The sequence below is a fragment of the Chiloscyllium plagiosum genome, chromosome 50 (genome assembly GCF_004010195.1).
Source record: "Chiloscyllium plagiosum isolate BGI_BamShark_2017 chromosome 50, ASM401019v2, whole genome shotgun sequence".
NCBI classification, from domain to species: Eukaryota; Metazoa; Chordata; class Chondrichthyes; order Orectolobiformes; family Hemiscylliidae; genus Chiloscyllium; species Chiloscyllium plagiosum.
In genome coordinates, this window is record NC_057759.1 from 6,272,523 (window position 1) to 6,291,392 (window position 18,870).

The 18,870-nt window shown below is 45.1% G+C and overlaps 1 long non-coding RNA gene across 2 annotated transcripts in view; it reads left to right on the top strand.

Annotated features, from left to right (window-relative positions):
* Positions 1–18,870, top strand: part of LOC122544652 — a 112,132-nt gene that overhangs the window by 18,536 nt on the left and 74,726 nt on the right. Inside the window, exon 4 of one of the 2 annotated variants that reach the window (XR_006310409.1) lies at positions 7,607–8,334. The exons of the other annotated variant lie outside the window; for it this stretch is intronic. This is a non-coding gene — a long non-coding RNA (uncharacterized LOC122544652). Of the gene's footprint in view, positions 1–7,606; positions 8,335–18,870 lie in introns of those variants that run through there. 2 annotated transcript variants of the gene reach the window in all.

The following is an 18,870-nucleotide window of genomic DNA, read 5'->3' on the forward strand; positions in this document are numbered from 1 at the left end:
GTCTAAGCTTCTACCTTTCTCGGATGGATTGCTTAACAAGGAATTGTAGAGTCAGAGACAGCACAGAAACAGCATTTTCAGCCAACTGAATCCATGCCAGTCAAAAGCAACCAACTTTATTCTCTAATATAATTTTCCCAGTCATAGGGTCATACAGTACGGAAATAGACTCGTTGGCCCAATAAGTCCATGTTGACCAGGTCTCACAAACAAAACTAGTCCCATTTGTTTGCGTTTGGCCCATATCCATCTAAACCTTTCCTATCCAATAACAATCTCTTTTAGAGGTTGTTATTGTACCCACTTCTACCACTTCCTCTGGCAGCTCATTCCAAATATGCACCACCATCTGTGTGAAGTTACCCCTCTGGTCACTTTTAAATCTTTCCCCTCTCATCTTAAACCAAGGCCCTCTAGTTTTGGACTCCCCTGCCCTGGGGTACCCAAGCTCATATTTCTGCAAGAAAATACAAGTGAAACATCAAGGACCACTTAATCAGACTCTAGCTTTGGCATCGCAAGTGAATATCTAAAGCCTTGTTCAACGTGATGAGGATTTCTGCCTCTCTCACTCTTACAGGCAGTGAGTTCCAGATTCCCCACTACCCTCTGGGTGAAAATGTTTTGCCCCACATCCCTCTCTAAACCTCCTATCCCTTACTTTCAATCTATGCCCCTCCCCCTGTCATTGATCCCTCCATCAAGGAGGGAAACATTTCTTCCTGTCTACACTATCTACACCCATTATTTTAGACATCTCAATCATGTCACCACACTCAATCTCCTCTGCTCTCAGGAAAACAACCACAGTCTATCCAATCTCTCTCCATCACTGAAACTCTCCAGCCCTCAAAGTAAAATCCTGGTAAATCTCCATCTGTACGCTCACCCAGTTCTATCACCGTGTTCAGATAATGTGCATTTGTATAGTCGTTTACAAACTTACTGATCACTGAAACGGCGAGGAATTTGCTGTCCAGGAGAGACTCTGCTTGCTGGTTAGAAACAGCACAGTGATAATTGCCTCTTGATGTTTGCTGATATTGATGATTGTGTGTACGGTTATGTTGTGGTTGGAGTATTCCCAGTAAATCTCCTCACCATCCTTCTGGAAAATATATTGAATTGGGATCAAAACAAGCGGTTTAAAGGGGTGCTGTCTCCTTCCACTACCGCGTTTCCAAGTGGGCACTCAGCTCTACGACTGACACAGGAATACCTGTGACAAAACCAAACCATTAGGCACTTTTCTAAGGCACAAATTGTTGTGCTCAGCAACAAACAGTACTCCGACTATACACTCAGAGAGAGTTACAGGGTCACAGAGGGTCATAGAGCATAGAAATGTACAGCACAGAACAGGCCCGTTGGCCCATGATATTGTGCCGAGGTTTAATCCTAACGTAAAATATAGTAACTTAACCTACTCACCCTTCAACTCACTGCTATCCCTGTGCATGACGAGCAGTTGCTTAAATTCCCGAATGACTCTGTTCCCACTACCACAGCTGGCAACGCATTCCATGCTTTCACAACTCTCTGCGTAAAGAACCTACCTCTGACATCTCCTTTATACCTTCCTCCTAATACCTTCAAACAATGACTCCTCATACCAGTCAATCGTGCCCTGGGAAAAGGTCTCTGGCTATTGACTCTATCTATCCCTCTCATTATTTTGTATGCCTTGATCAGGTCTCCTCTCTTCCTCCTTCTCCCCAGAAAGAAAAGTCCAAGCTTATTCAACCTTTCTTCATAAGGCAAGTCCTCCAGTCCAGGCAGCATACTGGTAAACCTTCTTTGCACCCTCTCCAAAGCCTCTGTATCTTTCCTATAGTAGGGCGACCGATATTCCAAGGAATTGGACAGCTGCAGCTAAATCTTGCGGCTCTTAAACTCAATCCCCCTGTTAATGAAAGCCAAAACACTATGTGTTTTCTTAACAACCCTACCCACTTGGGTGGCAACTTTGAGAGATCTATGTATTTGCACGCCCAGATTCCTCTCTTCCTCCACACTGTCAAGAATCCTGTCTTTAATCCTATATTCAGCATTCGAGTTCAACCTTCCAAAATGCATCACTTCGCATTTATCCAGGTTGCACTCCATCTGCCATTTCTCAGCCCAGCTCTGCATCCTGTCTATGTCGCACTGCAGCCTGCAGTAGCTCTCTATATTATCAATGATACCTCCAACCTTTCTGTCATCTGCAAATTTACTAACCCACCCCTCAACCTCTTCATCCAAGTCATTTATAAAAACTACAAAGAACAGAGGTCCAAGAACAGAGCCCTGCGGGACCCCACTCAACACTGACCTCCAGGCAGAATACTTTCCATCTACAGTCACTCTCTGCCTTCTGTCAGCTAGTCAATTCTGAATTCAGATAGGCAAATCTCCCTGTATCCCTTAATTCCTGACTTTATGAACGAGCCTACCATGGGGAACTTTATCAAATGCCTTGCTGAAGTCCATATAAACCATATCCACTGCTCGACCATCATCGACCTGTCTTGACACTTCCTCAAAGAACTCAATAAAATTTGCGAGGCATGACCTGCCCCTCACAAAGCCATACTGACTGCCTTTAGTCACACTATACTTTGTCAAATAGTCATAAAACCTATTCCTTAGAATTCTTTCCAAAACTTTGCTGACAACAGACGTAAGACTGGTCTGTAATTGCCAGGGATTTCCCTACTACGCTTCTTGAAAAGAGGAACAACATTTGCCTCCTTCCAATCCTCCGGTACAACTCCTGTGGAGAGGGAGGAGGCAAATATCCTCGCCAGCGGCTTCGCAACCTCCTTTCTCGCTTCCTGGAGCAGCCTAAGGTAAATCTGGTCTGGCCCTGGGGACTTATCAATCTTAATGTTTTCCAAAGTTTCTAGCACATCAACTTCATCAATCTTGATCTGGTCAAGACTGTATCCCCAGCTCCTCTAAGTTTTCATCTACAATAAGGTCCCTTTCCTTGATGAAAACCAAAGCTAAAAACTCATTTAGGGCTTCCCCTATCTGCTCAGACTCCACGCACAAGTTCCCTCCGCTATCCCTGATTGGCCCTACCTGATCATTCTCTTATTCCTCATGTATGAGTAAAATGCCTTAGGGTTCTCTCTAATCCTTCTTGCCAAGCCTTTTTGTGCCCCTCCTGACTCTCCTCAGCTCCTTTCTAGCAAGCCTGTAATCATCTAAAGCTGTGCTCGATCGTTGCTTCCTCCACCTTACATAAGCTGCCTTCTTCCTTTTGATGAGAAGTTCCTCTGTTCTCATCATCCAAGGTTCCTTAATCTTACCCATTCTTACCTGTCTCAAAGGAACAAATTTGTGTATCACTCACAACAACTGCTCCTTAAATAGTCTCCACATATCTGCTATGCCCTGTCTGTGGAACAATTGCTCCCAGTCTGTACTTCCCAAATCCTGTCTGATAGCGTCATAATTTCCTTTTCCCAAATTAAATATCTTCCCTCGGTAACTGCACCTTTCCCTCTCCAAGGCTATGCGAAATGTGAGACAGTTGTGATCACTTTCACCAAAGTGCTCTCCCACCGCGAGATCTGACACCTGTCCTGGCTCGTTGCTGAGCACCAAATCTAAAATGGCCTCCCCCCTCAGCGTCCTGTCCACATACTGAGTAAGGAAACCCTCCTGAACATACCTGACACAAACGGCTCTATCTAAACCATCTGCACTTCGGAGGTTCCAGTCGATATTGGGAAAGTTTAAATCACCCATAACAGCAACCCTGCTACTTTTGCATTTTCCAGGATCTGCCCACCTATGAGACCTTCAATCTCTCTACTGCAATTAGGTGGTCTGTAGAAAACCCCCAATGCGGTGGTTGTTCTCTTGTTGTTCTTAACTTCCAGTGATACTGACTCAGTAGACAAATCTTCCTCAACAACCTTTGTTTCTGTAGCTGTGACACACTCTCCGATTCGCAATGCTACACCCCCTCCTCTTTTTCCACCCTCCCTGTTCTTTTTAAACGTTCTAAACCTTGGAACATCAAGCAACCATTCCTGCCCCTGTGGAACCCACGTCTCCGTTATGACCACAACATCGTGGCCCCAAGTACTGATCCATGCTCTAAGTGGGTCATACTTTCTCGGACACTCCTTGCATTAAAGCAGACACACTTTAACCAATCCTTTGTGTCATTGCGTGAGAAATCTTCCTGATAGATTCAATACATCCTGTCACTTCCCCCTCTCAGACATGTAGCTCTGATTCCCACCACCATGCCAAACTAGTTTAAACCCTCCCAAATCACACAAGCAAATTTCCCACCCAGAACATTTGTGCCCCTCCAGTTCAGGTGCAACACATCCTTCATGTACAGGTCCCACCTTCCCTAGAAGGTGGCCCAATGGTCTAGGTATCTGTAGCCTTCCCTCCTGCACCAGCCTCGCAGACACATGTTAAGCTGCATTTGCTGACTGTTCCTCATCTCACTATGATTAGATTAGATTACTTACAGTGGGGAAACAGCCCTTCGGCCCAACAAGTCCACACCGACACTCCGAAGAGCAACCCACCCAGACCCATTCCCCTGCATTTACCCCTGCACCGAACACTACGGGCAATTTAGAATGACCAATTCACCTAACCTGCACATCTTTGGACTGTGGGAGGAAACCGGAGCACCCGGAGGAAACCCACACAGACACGGGGAGAATGTGCAAACACCACACAGACAATTGCCCGAGGCAGGAATTGAACCCGGGTTGCTGGCGCTGTGAGGCAGCAGTGCGAATCACTATGCCACTGTGCCGCCCATTAATCTTGTAGCATGGTAGCAAACCTGAGATCACTACTCTATTCGTCCTGCTCTTCAGCTTCCAACCTAACTCTCTGTAGTCACTTTTCAGATCCTCAATCCCTTTCCTGGCTATATCATTGGCGCCAATATGTACCACGCTTTCTGGCCGCTCCCCCTCCCCCTTCAGAATCTTAGAAACCCGATCAGCGACATCCCGGACCTTGGCACCGGGGAGGCAACATACCTGCTGGGAGTCCCATTCCTGACCACAAAATCTCCTGTCAATCCATCTAACTATTGAGTCCCGTACACTAGCGTTTTTTCTATTTTCCTCCCTCCCCTTCTGAGCCACAGTGCCAGAGACCTGACAACTATGGTTTTCCCCTGGTAGGCTATCCCCACCAGCAGTATCCAAAACGGTATAGTTATTACTGAGGGGAACGGCCACAGGGGATCCCTCTCTGACCTTTGGTTCCCTTTCCTCCCCCTGACAGTAACCCAGCTGTCCTTATACTGTGTCTGGGGAATGACCACCTCCCTGTACATCCTCTCAATTTCCCCCTCAGCCTCCCGGATGATCCGTAGTCATTCCAGCTCCAGCTCCAGAGGTTTTCGAGGAGCTGGAGTTGGGTGCACTTCCCACTTAAAACCTTCCCAGAAGTCCTTCGCTCCTCCCTCGCACCTCTCGGCAAAACCTCTCACGCAGGGAGAAAGAGAGAGACATAGATATGCAGAGGGGCAGAGTCATAAAGAAACATGGTCATAGAGAGACACAGAGAAACACAAAATCACACAGTCATCGAGATTAATCCACATCGTCAAAGGGTTAAAGCAAGTCATGGACAGTCAGTTACAGAGAGAGAGAGAGAGAGATGTATAGAGACAGGGAGACGGAGAGAGACATCGCGGTTTGTACAAGATGCCTCACTGGGAGGGGGAATCTCTCCTGTCCCCCTCCACCCCCCAATAACCACCATCCTGACCCTCGGGAACGGGACATGTTGACACAGTCCGCTGTCCCTCGGCGCTTTTCCTTCCCGCGTGGCCCCGGCGCCATTTTAGCTTCAGGCCCCGCGCGAGATGGCGGTTAACGGCCGCCTCGTGCCCCAAGTGACCGTTAGCAGCTGCTTCAGGGGAAAGGCTCTTTAAAGGGACAACCCTTTCAGGAGAGAGAAACAACAGGGTCGGCTCCGCGACTCGCCAAACTCAATAATAATGACAAATACACACAGACAGAGAGGTGGGAGTGAACAAGAAATTGTGCGGCGGCACATCAAGACCAAAGGCCACTCTCCCGCAGGACGGCTGCCCCGGACTCGAAACGTTGACTCCGCTTTCTCTCTGTCTGTCTCTGGACAGATGCTGCCAGGCCTGAAGCACAAACAAGGTCCTCGGGGGTGAGTCCGAGTTCAGGATCCTATTAAGGTTCGGTTGGCAGATGGATGATAGTGTGGGAGGGTATGCAATGGGATTAGAAGAATGGAGGCGGAGACTGTTTCCTAAATGGGGAAAGGTTTCGGAAATCTGAAGCACAAAGGGAGTTGGGAATCCGAGTTCAGGATTCTCTTCAGGTTAACAGGCAGGTTCAGATGGCGGTTAGGAAGGCAAATGTAATGTCGGCATTCATTTCGAGAGGGTTAGAATACAAGAGCAGGGATGTACTGCTGAGGCTGTATAAGGCTCTGGTCAGACCACATTTGGGACATTGTGAGTAGTTTTGGGCCTCCTATCTCAGGAAGGATGGGCTGAATTTGGAGGGGATCCAGAGGGAGTTTACAAAAAAGATCCCAGGGATTAAGCACTTGTCATATGAGGAGAGGTTGAGGACTCTGGTTCTTAACTCGATGGAGTTTAGAAAGATGAGAGAGAACCTGATTGAAACTTACAGAATATTGAGAGGCCCATTCATGCATCTGTCCAGATACATCTTTATTGATGTTATCATCTGGGGAGTGCTTCCGATCAAACAGACCTAGGGGATGCAGGAAGACAGTTCCTTAAATGTGGCATTGCGGCTTGACACTGTGGTGAAGTGAGCGTTTGGCATGCTTCCCTTCACTGGTCAGAGCACTGATGACAGGAGTTGGGCATCATGTCACAGCTGTACAGGATGTTGATGAGACCATTTTTTGGAATACTGTGTATAGTCTTGGTCAACCTGCTGTAGAAAGGATGTCGTTAAGCTCGAAAGGTTATAGAAAAGATTAACAAAGATGTTACCAAGGTTGCAGGGTTTGAGTTATAAGCAGAAGCTTCATAAGCTGGGAGCTTTTCTCCCCTGGAGCGTTGGAGGCTGAGGGGTGACCTTACAGAGGTTATAAAATCATGAGGGGCACAGAAAAGGTAAATAGGTATAGTCTTTTCCCCAATGTAGGGGTGTCCAAAACTAGTGGGCATAGGTTTAAGGTGAGAGGGGAAAGATTAAAAAGGGACTTGAGAGGCAAACTTATCACACTGAAGGCAGTGAGTATATGGAATGAGCTGCCTGAGGAAGTGGTAGAGGCAGGTACAATTACATATAAGAGACATTTGTAAAGCTACACGGATAAGAAAGGTGCAGAGAAATATGCGCCAAATGCAGATAAATGGGACTAGTTGAGTTTGGGCAACCTTGTCAGCATGGGCGAATTGGGCTGAAGGGTCTGTTTCCGTGCTGCATGACTCTATGAAAATGGATGAGAATAACAAACTTTGCCTGAAAGACAATCAGAATGTACTGGAGGAGCTGTGAATATGTGGGGTCATTATACAGACCAATGTCTCTTGGCAAAGCAAATGATTGGAACAAGTCAAAAACTGACTCTGATTCTGATAAATGTTATTTCTCTGTCATCTGAACAGGATGTGGTAATCTCTGCCAAGGTGGGAAGTGGATGCAATTCCAAAATGTCCTTGAACCAATCGACTTGCTCAGCCAGAAGGCAGTGAAGAGTTTGCAAAGGGTTAGGAATCACGTGCAGAGCACAGCGGGTAAGGAGGTCAGATTTCACTCCCTTAAGGACCATCCAGACAGGAACAGGAGAAGGCCATTCACCTGCTCGAGCCTGCTCATTCATTCGTGGCTGATGTACCATTCCTCACGCTCACTTTTCTGCACGTAACATGTTACCCTCAATTCCCCGACTGATCAAGAATCTATGTATCTATTCCAGCCTTAAACCTGCTCCCTGTCCACATACACAGCTCTGTGTGGCAAGGAATTCCAACGACACGCAACCCTCTGAGAGAAGAAACTCCTCCTCACCTCAATCTTCAATTTTGAACCTGATGGTTGTTTGTTCCTGACAACAGTCATCAACTCCAGATCTGTTTTTGTTTAAAATCCCATTCCAAATCCACGACCTGACACAGCGAGATTCAAAATTCACATCTGCAGGGCATACCCTGGGGAGCTGAAAACATAGGATTTTGCTTCCCCATTATTTCAGAAACTGAAAGTGAATCTCATCAAAATTGAGACCGGAATAAATTGCCCCACACCATTGAGCTAAACATTGATGTCGACACAATCCATACAGTGTGGAAAGAGACCATTCAGCCCATCCAGTTTGTCCCAAGCCAGTGAAGAGGATCCCACCCATTCCTGACCCTACCCCCTGTAACCCTGCATTAACCACGGCTAATCCCTCTAACCTGCACATCATAGTATCCTACAGTGTGGAAGCAGGCCTTTTGGCCCATCGGCTCCATATGTTGTCCCTCTGAATAGCAACCAACAGAGCCACCACCTCTCCAATTCCTGTAACACTGCATTTCCCATGACTAATCCTCCTAGCGTGCATAACTCTCACACTATGGGCAACTTAGCAAGGCCAATCCATCTGAACTGCACATCTTTGGACTGTGAGAGGAAACCGGAGCACCCGGAGAAAGCCCATGCAGAGAAGGGGAGAATGTGCAAACTCCCAATTGCTGGAATTGTTCCTGGGTCCCTGGCACTGTGAGGTAGCAATGCTAACCACTGAGCCACTGTGCCACCCAATGTTTTTGCCACTGGCCATGCCAGGGTTGGTTAGCTCAGTTGATTCTATAGTAGGCTTACAATGTACAGTCACATTGACAGCATGCGTTCAATTGCTACTCTGGTTGAGATTACTGTAAGTGATCATTTCCTGTGCTTTAGGTGTGGTGTCCCTCAGGTTAAACCATAAAACAATTGTTCGCTTTTTCTCCCCCACACCCCTTTCTCCCTCTCTCTAATGAGACAATGGTGACTTTACATTAACCGCTTGCTAACAACGTAACTCTGCTGATTAAAAATTAACTGCCCTCTTTTTCACTGCAAAATAACTTGTATCTTTCCTCCCTGATGCACTACTGGAGTGAGCTGTAAGTAAAAGAAAAGACACTTTATCAATGGTACATATCTAAATGAAGTGGGAGAGGGTGCACAGGGTGAATTACCAGCATATTGTCTTGGGAGCTGGAGAGTTTCAGTGGTTGAGAGAGGTTGGACAGACTGGGATTGTTGTCCTTACAGCAGAGTAGATTGAAAGAGAGGGATGTATAAAATGATGAGGGATGAAGATAGGGGAGGCAGGAAGAAACTTTCCCCGCTTGATGGAGGTGGGGCAGGGGTATAGATTGAAGGTAAGGGCCAGGAGGTTTTGAAGGGATGTAAGGAAAACCTTGCTCACCCAGAGGGTGGTGTGCAATCTGGAAGTCACTGCCTGTAAGGGTGGGAGACGCAGAAACTCTCATCACATTGAAGGAGGATTTTAATGTGCACTCATGACGCCAAGGCTTGGAGCCAAGTGCTGGGGAAATGCGATAAGAGAATATCGAGGTGGTTGTTTCTGACCAGCACAGATTCGGGCTATTTTCTGGGCTGCAGACTTCTCAGAAATTATGACTAACTCACTTTGAGATGTGTAAACTACACCCAAGATACCATCTAGCGTGATTTTGTACATTTCATGTTCAGAGATGGGATGTTTGTCATTGGAAGAGAGATTCAGCAGTTAAGGCCAATATGCTCTGGAATTTAGAGGAATAAAGGAGATCCAACTGAGGGATAGAGGGTGGTAAACGAGGTGGGATTGACAAAGAAGACAGAGAGGATGTTTCCTCAGGTGTAACAATTTAGAACGAGAGAGTCATTGTTTCAGGAGAAGGGGGTGGAACAGATTGAAACGAAAGATGTTGAGAAATGGCTTCTCTCCAAGGAAAAGGGGGTGGGAATCTCTGGGAATTCATCCCCCAGTATATGGGTGTATGTCAGGACACTGAATAAATTGAAGGAGGGGGCAGACAGATTGTTAATCAGTGAGGGGTCAAAGGGAGGGGGGCAGGAAACTGCAGTGAGGCTGGGATGAGATCAGCCGCAGCTGTACAGAATGGGGGAAGCAGGTTCCCGTGGGCTCCTAGCCCGTATGTTGTGTTGATCGTCCAGCTCCCTGAACACATTTTAGTGTGGCTGGCTCATAGCACATCCTCAGAAAGCTCTGAATCTGAGGGCCTAAACTGTGTGATACATCACAGTCTATGAGTGGGCGGCACAGTGGTTAGCACTGCTGCCTCACAGCGCCAGAAGACCTGGGTTCAATTCCCGCCTCAGGCAACTGCCTGTGTGGAGTTTGCACATTCTCCCCGTGTCTGTGTGGGTTTCCTCCAGGTGCTCCAGTTTTCTCCCACAGTCCAAAAATGTGCAGGTTAGATGAATTGGCCATGCTAAATTGCCCATAGTGTTAGGTGAAGGGTAAATGCAAGGGAATGGGTCTGGGTGGGTTGCTCTTTCGAGGGTCAGTGTGGACTTGTTGGGTCGAAGGGCCTGTTTCCACACTGTAAGTAATCTAATCTAGTCTCTTACTAACCAAGACGATAAGATATAGCAGGGTATTTGGCCCATCAAATCTGCTCCGCCATTCCATCATGGCTGGTATGTTTGTTAACCCCATTTTCCTGCCTTCTCTCTGTAACAGTTGATCCTCCTACTGATCAAGAACCTATCTCTGTCTTAAAGACATAATGACAGCTGTCTGCAGTAATGAATTCCACAGATTCCCCACTGTCAGGCTGAAGAAATTCCTCCTCATCTCCGTTCTAAAGAGAGCTCCCTTCACTCTGAGGCTGTGCCTTCAGGTCTTAGTCTCTCCTTCTCGTGGATTCATCTTCTCTATGTCCACTCTATCCGGGCCTCTCAGTATTCTCCAAGTTTCAACCAGATTCACCCTTCTAAACGAGTCCAGACTCTTATTCCTCAACCTCTTCTCATATGTCAAGCTCTCCATCCCTGGGATTTTTCTTGTAAATCCTTCTGCAGCCTTACCCTTCCACCTATCGTTGTGTCATCAAAGAAACACTCGGGGCAATGAAATGAAACACTCCTCATGTGAATGATGCTAGACCCAGAGCGAATGGCTCCTTGCCCCCAAAGACTAAGGCTAGAAGGGACCATTCTCAAACAATAAGCTGTTGTACTGGGGCAATCAACAGATTGATGTCCCAGGGCCAAAATGTAGGAATTCCCTGAAAACAAGATGCAAGGTAAAGCAATTAGCCATCAGTGTAATGTTCCCTCTTCCAATTCACATTTCCCTGTTGTTAATTTAGTTGACATAGGTGGAACATCGCTATGATTTAGATGATTGCAAACACTATCGATGATTAATAAATTCAAATGTAAAAAGATTCAAAAAGTTTGGGCAGACATTTGCTCCATGCTATAAGCAAGAGAAACACTGGCGATGTTTCAAAGTGGCTGGGTTTTTGAGGGTTAAGATAAACCAGAGAAAATCTCCACTTTCACTGAATCAGAAATGTTATAAAGTGTATATATATTATATTCTTTACCAGCCTTTCTTGGTTTTGAGATGGTGAAAACTGAGTACACCAAACTGCTATCTTTTTCGGAGTCACCTATAATCAAAAAACAATAAGCAAAATGAACCAAAAGATTAAAGATCAGAATGTTAAAATAACAGCAAACGATGCCTCAAAATTAAATACGGACTGATAATTAAGGTCACAGCCCCAACCCAACAGTAATATAAGCCGAAGTTCTTGGCCATGTAGCAATATTTTCAAACTAGTTCACGAACCAGGTGACTCAATAACATCAAATGTGTATTTTGCATCAACATTCACTACGAAGTTTGCACCTACCCTCTCAAAACAAGCTCACATAGGGAAGGTGGAGGCCCTGGGGTAATTTATAACCTTTTTTATTATTAATCACTCATGACACATGGGCATCACCCACTAGACCCTATGTTTATTGCCAAACTCATCCCTAGTTGCCTACTTGAGAAGGTAGGGATAAACTGCTTTCTTGAACTGCTGCAGTCCATGTGCTGTGGGAGCACATTGCCCTGAGGGAGGGAATTCCCAGATTTTGACCCAATGACACCAGAGGAACAGTGTTATATTTCCAAATCAGGAAACCGAGTGGCCCAAAGGGGAACTTGTAGAGGGTGGGTGTTCCCACGTATCTGCTGCACTTGTTCTTCTAGATTGAAGTGGTCATGGGTTTTGAAGGTGTTGCCTGAGGATCTTTGATGTATTTTCGCAGTACATCTTAGTATTGCTGCTACTGAGTAGAGGGAGTAGATGCTTCTGGGATGTCGTTCCAATTAAGTGGGGACTGCTTTTTCCCTCGATGTTGAGCTTTTCGAATATTGTTGGAGCTGCAACCATCCAGGCAAGTAGGGAGCATTCCATCACACTCCTGACTTGAGACTGAGATACTTGGAATGGCTCAATCAGGTAAGACTCTGACCATACATATCCCTCTAAGGAATAAAGGAATAAAATCATGAAGAATCAATATTGTTCTTTCCTCAGATGGCTCCCAGGGCGTACCCTACAAATTCCAAGTTCAGTCACACCCATTGCACACAGCCTCCCTCAGATATACGGAAAGCGTTTGATTTTCTGCCGTTTAGTAATAATTCTCAAAGTACCCCTCTTGTTTGAGAATCTCGAGGTTTGTAAACAAAGTGAATAGTTGCCATCCTGTATCCCTGAAGAGTACATGGTTCCAGCACAGCTCAAAACTAAAGGGTCAAAAGAAAAGATGGAAAGTTGTCTTCAACAGCAGTCAGACAGTCCCCACGTGAGAAATAATATCTGTCCCTGCTGAGTTTCTCCAACAATTCCTGTATTTCTTTTCATTTCTGATATTCATTGCCTGAAGAAAGCTAATGGAATACTGGCCTTGATATCGAGAGGACTGGAGTACAGGGATGCAGAAGGGATGCTTCAGTTGTACAAAACCCTGGTTAGACGCCACTTGGAGCAGATCTAGGCACCACACCTGAGGCAGGATAGATTTGCCTGGGAGTACAGCGTGAGTTTACGAGATTGATACATGGGTGGGCTTCAGGGGTTAAGTTATGAGGAGAGATTACACAAATTAAGCCTGTTCTGTCCAGAATTTACAGGGTTTAGGGATGATCTGATCGAAGATATTGACAGGAGATGACAGGGTATAGAAATTGAAAGCGTTTCTACTAGTTGGGTATCCTTTAACGAGGAAGGGCATAGCTGGAGAATTAGGGCCAGACTGTTCAGGAGAGATGTTAGGAAGTACTACTAAGCACAAAGGCTGGGAGAGGTTTGTGACTCTCTTCCACAAACAGCAGCATTGCTGGATCAGTTGTTAGTTTTAAATCTGACAGATTTTTTGTTGTTGTTCAACAAAGTTATTAAAGAGGCCAGAGGCAGGTCTATGGAGTCAGGTCACAGATCTGCCATTGAATGGTGGAACAGGATCAAGCGGCTGAATGGCTTCCTCCTGCTCCTTTATACAAATATTCCACATTAATAAATCATGGAATACCCTGCAGTTACAAAGTGGCATTTCCACACACCGGAGCAATTAGTGATTTCAAACAGAAACTGAAAGCCCAAATATTTTATTTTCACATGTTCCAGATTCCCATCCTCTGGGTGAAACAGTCCTCAAATCCCTCTCTCAACCTCTTACCCTTCACTTTAAAATGATGTCGTCCCCCCTTGTTACTGACCCTTTGACGAAGGGAAACAGCACCTTCCTATCCCCCTGTCCATGTCCCTCATAATAGCATCGTAGAGTCATACAGCAAGAAAATAGACCCTTCAGTCCAACTAGTCCATGCCGTCCATAATCTCAACCTAAACTAGTCCCACTTGTTTGCACTTGGCCCATATCTCTCCAAACCTTTCCTATTCTTGTACTTATCTACATGTCTTTTAAACATTGTAACTGTCCTTGTATTCGCCACTTCGTCTGGAAGTTAAATCCACACGTGAACCACTAGCCATTAAAAAGAAGTTGCCCATCATTTTGACTATAAAAATGTTTCTCCTCTCAACCGAAAAATATGTCGCCTGGTCTTGATGTCCTGCACCCTAGGGAAAAGATACCTGTCATTCGCCTCCTCTATGCCCACCATGATTTCATAAACCTCCATACCCCTCAAACTTCTATGGTCCGGTTAAAATAGTTCCAGCCCATCCAGACTCTCTTTATAACTCAATCGCTCCATTCCTAACAACATACTGATATATCTTTTCTGAACTCTCTCCGGCTTAATAATTTTCTTCCCATAACAGGGCAACCAGAACTGGACACAATACACCAGAACAGGCTTCACCAGTGTTCTGTACAACCACAACATGGTGTCTGAACCCCAACACCCAATGGTCTGAGCAATGAAGGCAAGTGTTCTAAACACTTTCTCAAACACCCTGTCTACCTGTGACACAAACCCCAAAGAATTATGTACCTGAACCCATGGGTCTCTCTGCTGTACAACACTACCAATCTTACAGATCTCTATCATGTCCCCTCCACCATCAACCTTCTCTGTTGTTCAGGAAACAACCCAAAATCGCTTCCAACGCTTCGAGATTTGTTTTTGTTGATCTTCCCAATCAGACAAATACCAGCATGAACACTGACCAATACGTGATGATGTAGGATCAGCAGCTCACAGATTCACAGTCAGCATTCAATAGACTTGACCCGATCTCTGCATATTCAAAATTTCTTGCAGGTCTGTCCTCACTCATGCCCTCAGTTCGAATTCCCATCACCTCCCTTGGAATGAAATATTTCCAGATCATTACCCAATCAAGTTCCAATCCTGCTTGTTACAACAATTTGTTGCTGTTCGCGTACAAAAATCCCTGGCAACAAGGTCACTGAGCCAAGGTCCCAAGGAATGACCTCCTGGAATTGTCCGGAATCTGATTCAGAACTTCTATGTTCATAGAATCATAAACTTTTACTGTACGGAAGGAGGCCACTCATGTCTGTACCAGCTCCTGAAAGAGCTACCCAGCTAGTCCCAGTTCCAGCCTTATCTCTGTAGCCTTCTAACATCATCCCTTTCAAATTTATATCCAGCTCTCTTTTCAAATCTCCTATGGAATCTGCCTCCCAAGCAGCACATTCCAAGCTCAACAATCCAATAAGTTTCTCCTCATCTCTCTCTCTCACTGACAATCTTGAAATTCTTTCCAGCCAGTTACTAATAAACCAATGAATGGGAAACAATAACTTGCTTTCCCGTCAGAATTGTTCAAATTTGCAACACCTTAATAAAGTCACCACTTTGTCTTCTCTACTTGAAAGAGAATAAACTCAATCTCCTGAATCTTTCGGTGGTATCATTCTCATACATCTCCTTCACACTGTCTGCAGGGTCTGAACAGCCTTCCTTAAATAAGGTGTCCAGATCAGAACCTGGGTAATAGAGTGCCAACTTCCTTTGTCAAATGTATTTCTAAATTCAGCTTCTGTTGCTAGTGACGGTAAGGTGTCACTTAACAAAGAAATACCCAACAGATCAAAGGTTTATCTCCAATATGATCTACTATTCTCCATTCAATACTTGTGCTGTCACTGGAATTAATTTCTTTTCTGCCCTCTGCTTTGTGTTGGGTGTTGGGTTAGCTCATGTGGCTGGATGGCTGGTTTGAAATGTGGAGAAAGATTGACAGCGCGGGTTTGAATCTCTCACTGGCTGAGGTTACCATGAAGGACTCTCCTTCTCCATCTGTTCTCCTTGTGTGAGGCATGGTAACCCTCAGGTTAAACCACCACCGATCAGTCATCACTCTCTCTCAGACACTCCACCTGAGGTCCACCAGTGTCTTGTACAACTTCAACATCACCTCCTTGTTCTTGGTCTCTATGCCCCTATTAATAAAGCCGAGGGTGCTGTGTGTTTTATTAACTGCTCTCCTCCGGTTATGCCGCCTTCACTGATCTGTGGACATGTACCCCCAGCCTCCCTCTGCTCCTGCACCCGCTTTAGTTTTTTTACCTCACTAAATGTATTGTCTTTCCGTCTCTTTCAACCAACGTCATTCACCAAATTTATGTTGAATCAATTTTGCCTTTAGTTTTGAATGTTCATGAATGAAAACCTATTTTTGTTACATTAAACTTCATTTTCTCCATCCTAGTTGTTTTGCTACTAACAATATAACTCCACAAGAACGTACAGTCTAGGATCAGGTTGAGTCCATTTAACCCTTCAGGAACCTGCTCCGCTACCCCATCTCAGCCTCAACTCCACTTTCCTGGAAACACTCCCTTTGAACCATCACTGATTAAAAATCTGTCTATCTCCTCCTCCAATTTGTGCAGTGTCCTGGGTGGTGGGGGGAGTGATCCCACAGATTTACAATCTCTTCCTCATTTGAGAGAATTCATTCCTCCTTATCTATGTTTTCAATCTGCCCAGCTCCTTGTCCTGAACCAATAACCTCTCGTCTAGATTCTCCCACAAGAGCAAACATCCTCTCTTCATCTCCTTTGTCAATACCCCCTTTAGCATTCTCTTCATCTCCTTTGTCAATACCCCCTTTAGCATCTTATAGCCCTATTAGTTTTCCTCTCTTCTAAACTCCAGAGAAACCGCTCAATCTCTCATCTAAGGCAAACTCTTCATCGCTGGAAATGATTGGGTGAATCTCTTCTGAACTGCCTCTGTCCTCGAGAGATCAAAATTGTACCAGTCTCTTCCCATTAGACTAACCTTTTCATCTTGGCAATCAATTCAGTGATCTCCTTTGAACTCCCTCCAACTCAACTACATCCATCCTCAAGGAATGGGACCAAAACTGTCCGCAGTACTCCATATGTGGAAACCCCAATCACTTGTACGGTTGCAGCAACAATTACCTACTTCCCTACTCAATTCCTTTTGCAATAAATGTCTTCCTTGAGACCTGCTGTAGCCTTTGCTCAGACGTTTTGAACTTTCTCTCCGAGTTAAATGATAACTTGCCTTTTTCAATTCTTCCAACTTCCTATTACTCCACTTTGACAGAACTGTGAACTTGAACTCCAAGTTCCCTCTGTTCCATGACACTCCTTAAGGCTTTATGATTCACCATGAAATTCCTACCTTGATTTGTCTTTCCAAAATACAAGACCTCACACACTCACAAAGCTATGCTCACCATTCCATATCAAACCCGATCTTTCCAATTGCATGTAAATCATATCTCTCAGAATCTTCAAGTAATTTACCTCAGACTGATTAAGGCTTAATGGTCTGTAGTTCCCAGGTTTCTCTTTGCAACCATTCTTGAATAATGATACCTTTGCCGCCCTCCACTCTTCTGTGACCTCACCTGTGGCTAAATATCAGCCAGGTCCCCTGCAATTTCTTCTCCAGCCTGTTGCAGTGAGGACCCAGAAATTGGACAAACTAACGGATATAAAGGTAGAAAAGTCTCCTGGCCCGAATGGATTGCATCCGAGAGGACTAAAAGAGATGGCGCTCTTAGTAATTTTTTAAGCTTAGCTGGACTCTGGGGCAGTTCCAGCAGATTGGAAAACAGCAAATGTGATGCGACTGTTTAAGAAGGGAGGTAGAGAAAACAAATGGGAATTATAGGCCAGTTAGCTTAACATATGTAGCAGCAAGATGCTCAAATCTATTATCAAGGAAGAAGTAGCAAGGCATCTCGATAGAAATTGTCCCAATCGCCGGGCACAGCAGGTCATGATTCATTAATCTTCTAGAATACTATGAAGACTTTATAAGTACGCTGAACAATGTGGACCAAGTGATGTGATATATCTAGATTTCCAAAAGGCATTTGACAAGGTGCCGTGCAAAAGGCTGCTGCATAATGAAGGTGCACGGCATTACAGGCAATCGATTAGCATGGACAGAGGGTTGGTTAACTGACAGGAAGAAAAGAGTGGGGAAATTTGAATGCTTTTCTGGTTGGCAATAAATGACGAGTGGTGTGCATCAGGGATCAGTGTCAGGACCACAATTGTTTACAATTTATACAGCTGATGTGGAGTTGGGGACCACATGTAGTGTGTTAAAGTTTGCAGATGACAAATGTTTGGAGGCATATGTTCAAGTGTGTGGATGAAGGTCTGGCAGATGGAGTACAGTGTTGGAAAATGTGAAGTCATCCATTTTAGTAGCAATAATAGTAAAAAGGACTATTATTTGAACAGTAAAAATTTGCAGTAATCTACTGTGCAGTTGGACTTGGGTTTCCTTGAGCATAGATCGCAAAAGGCTGGTCTGCGGATGCAACAGCTAAATACTAAGGCAAATGGAATATTGTCCTTTATTGGTGGAGGGATTGAGTTTAAAAGCGGGGTGGATATGTTGTGGCTGTATAGGTTGCTGGTGAGGTCACATCTAAAGTACTGCGTGCAGTTTTGGTCTCCTTGCTTGATAAAGGAGGTACTGGCACTAAAAGGGGTGCAGAGGAGGCTCACTCGGTTCTTGAGTTGAGGGGGTTGCTTTAAGAGGAGAGGCTGAGTAGGCTGGGATTATAATCATTGGAATTTAGACGGTTGGTGGGGGACGAATCTTGTGGAAACATATAAAATTATGAAGGGAACAGATGAGATTGAAGCAAGAAGAAAGTTGCCACTGGTGGCTGAACCTAGAACAAGCGGGCATTGACTCAAAATTAGGGGGAGCAGATTTAGGACTGAATTGAGAAGGAATTTCTTCACCCAGAGGATTGTGAATTTGTAGAATTCCCTGCCCAGTGAAGTAGTTGAGGTTTCCTCATTTAATGTTTTTCAAGCTAAGATAATGTTTTGAAGAGTAAAGGAATTCAGGGTTATGGTGAGAGGCTGGGTAAGTAGAGCTGAGGCTGGGAAAAGATCTTATTGAATGGCAGAGCAG